This window comes from Dendroctonus ponderosae, unplaced genomic scaffold (genome assembly GCF_020466585.1).
Source record: "Dendroctonus ponderosae isolate FM_Combo_2020 unplaced genomic scaffold, Dpon_F_20191213v2 Dpon_F_20191213_1, whole genome shotgun sequence".
NCBI classification, from domain to species: domain Eukaryota; kingdom Metazoa; phylum Arthropoda; class Insecta; order Coleoptera; family Curculionidae; genus Dendroctonus; species Dendroctonus ponderosae.
The window spans coordinates 1,304,990-1,308,317 of NW_026017110.1; positions in this window are offsets into that span (position 1 = coordinate 1,304,990).

Here is a 3,328-nt window from a genome sequence, read left to right on the forward strand (position 1 = left end):
ATATTTGTATATAATGATACAACATCCAGTGATATTATCCGATGATTCTTTGGCATTTTTTGTTGTTTTATAAAATCACAAAAACTCCATGAGTCTTTAATGTAATATTGTGACTTTCCCCTATCGGTCGTAATGGAATGTTTTCCTTATGAAGTTTTGGTAGGCCATATATAAATGCTGTTCGGCCATTGTTGCAAGATAGTGTTCGTTTCAAATTATCTGTTATGAATTTCTTTTTATGCCATAAAATTATTACTTTATTTAGTTTGGTTTGTATATTGGTAGTAAGATCTTTTCTTTCCGGCTTATATGTTTTTATATCATTTATTAAGGATAGCATTTTCGTTTTGTATTCACTTCATTTATCTGCTGTTAGTAGGCAAATGTTTGCGTTTTCATATATACATTTTTTGGTTTCATTCATCAGTCCATTAACATGACATGCCATACTTTTATTTGTAGACAAACTGTGTTTTTTAAATTAATAAAAACATTTTTTTTACTATCTGTTAATTTAGAGAAACTGATGATGGTGGAAAACACCTAAACGTATTTTAATTGATAAATAGACAATAAATGACTGAAGCCCAGGAATTGATTTTGATTCATAATAATATCTAATACAATTTTTTTTATCCTTTTTTGCAAAAAAAACATTAATGCCGTAAAATCAGTGAATCAGCCAATTTTAATTAGCCATTGAGGGGAGTAGTAGGATTTCGAAATAATTCACTGTTGCGTTGTTAACTGAAAGGCAGAAAAACCTAGCAGAAATTTTATTTGCCACAATTGTGGCTCCCCAGCACATTCAGCTGCCTTAAAAATAAGCGAAGCGAGAATGAAAAGACATGCAAATCCGACTTTTGTGGCATTTCGACCGTCCCCATTTTCATGTTTATGAATTCGAGCATCTCGAGAGATGATTCTCTGTCGACTTAATCGTATTTCAAATTGAAAAACTTCGTTGCTTATTATCTTGATGTTTCCATAGTTGTTTCAGGTCTATGAATATGGATAGTTGCAGGCAGGATTTTATTATATTTTCTGTCTCAAGCTGTATGTGAGTTTCACTAAAGATTTAGGCTTAAACGACAGCGTCGTGCAAAGGAACGACACAAAAAATTGCACCGTTAAAGTGTTGAAGACGGTTGAACAAAGTTGAAGAAATACTTTTTCATAACGGGCCTACTAAAATGACGAAAAATTCAGCACTTTCAAGCTTCCAGTGGCGCAACTCTTGCAGGAAAAATAGCCACAAGAGCTGGACTATAAACACATGTGAAGAATGGTGGATCCGCTGCCTCCACAATTGGAGAATCATATTATGATAACGATCCCTTTTATATGTCGACGAGTGCACATGACGTAGCACCCAAGCAGCATTTTCTGCTCGAAAATAATTCTGAAGGTATGAAATGGAGGAAATGGAGAATATATTTGGTTCGCGCTCGACTCGTTCAGATTGATTTTTGATTCCATTATTATGTCAAAGCAGTAGATTCATGGCGTGAGAGATGATTTTAATATTACATGTATTTACATTTTCCGATTGCCTATCGAAGTGGGTCGACTTTTAAAATCGGCGTGAAACCGTCTTAATCAAATAAAACCGTTTTTGCAGAAAGGAAAAGCGACACAAATCCACACCGAATATTTTCCGAACGGAATTAATTCGCTGCACGGAAAAACAACGCGACTAATTATGATAATTCGAGGCGAAAATGTTCCGCAGCCAAACCGCTTTTCTCCATAGCGGAATAATGCAAAGAACCCAACCGCCTCGAAAACTACACTTATTCATTCTTGAGGGTACTTGTTGAGTCAAAAGTTGGCTGCAAATGAAGCGTAAGTGAAAATGATGCAAAAACTTTAGATTTATTCCTGAATAAAACTAAAGTAGAACAAAACTCTGCTAGTAAATTTGGTTTTTCCTGGTCTAGTGGAGAGAAGGGGCGTGTTTTACTATCATGGGGATAATCGGACAAGAAGCCGTTCGGCTTTCGCTTAGCTGAATTTATGTATGAGCCCCCCGTCTATTTAAAATGTTTATTTTGCGCAAGATCTGCACTGTTGGGTTTTACAATGTGATTTTTTTTAATTGAATTAAGCAGATATGAAGTGGCAGAAAATGGCACTTCTAAAGCAACAACGTACCAAGACTTAAAAGGAAAAAACCATCCAGCGTTTGAAGAATTGTGACAAGAAAAAGAACAGTTTGAGGTCGCAAAAGAACGAAATAAGACGACTTTTGAAATATTAGCGGCAGATACAAAGCAAAGAACGCAAGACGAGAACTGTAAAGTTCAAGAGTTTATGGATAAAAAATTAGATTTTTAATAGCGGCTCAAGTTAAAAAAAATGCTTTTGTCAAAATTTGTCAAATTCGTGCCTTTTAAATCAAATCCATATGCAAGTCGCTTTAAGTAGTAGCCACATTTTTAAAGCAAATCTAAACTTTTTTAGCTTTTTTGATCAGTCGACGAACTCACCCGGTTTAAGCCAAAAATTTTTTCAAAAAAAAATCGACATCTGCCGCTTTGTTTGCTCCAAAATCGCCCAAAATTTCAGCAATAAATTGCTGATCAATAACAAGCACATCAATCCTGACTGGCAATTCAGAGTCCGCGTGTTTAAAAAATTCGAAAAATTCAAGAAGCGTATAGAAGCATTGCAAATTTCCACACTTATACAGTCAGATTTGCTGCATTTAATAACAAAAATTGCATTTTTGCCTGCTTCCACTATTGAAGGTATCCCTACGTGTTGGAGTGGTAAGCAAGTTGCACCAAGGTAATAAAAAACTGCTAATAACTTACGAACGATCAAAAAAATATTAAACTTTCACACTTATAAGGGCATAGTTTGTCTGTTGAATGACGTTAGCACCAAGAGCCTGTCCTCTTCCAGTTCCAGCCAAAAAAAGACTTAAAGTCGTGTAGTTAAAAAATTTCATTTAAATTTACTAATAAAGCAAGATTTTTTCCTCTCTGCTAAGGCAAGTTGCAATTTTCTGCCTATTTCCGATTTTGAGAYRCAATTTTTTGAAAAKACWGSAAACACGTCATAATGGACAGGAAAAATAAGCAGAAGTGAGTTTTGCGTTGGAGAAACCGCCAATGAGCCAACCAAAAATGTAGAGCATCTTCAAATTTTCACATTTGTGAATGGAAATTTTGTAAAAAAATTGTGACGGTAATCGTCAATCGAGTATTGGAAAAATTACTATGAAAAATATGCAAATTTTTGCAGTTGAAGAGAAGGATTTTTTTATTAAACACTGTTAATAGTGCGTGTCTATCTGTTTCCAGATTTGGCTCATCAATTATCA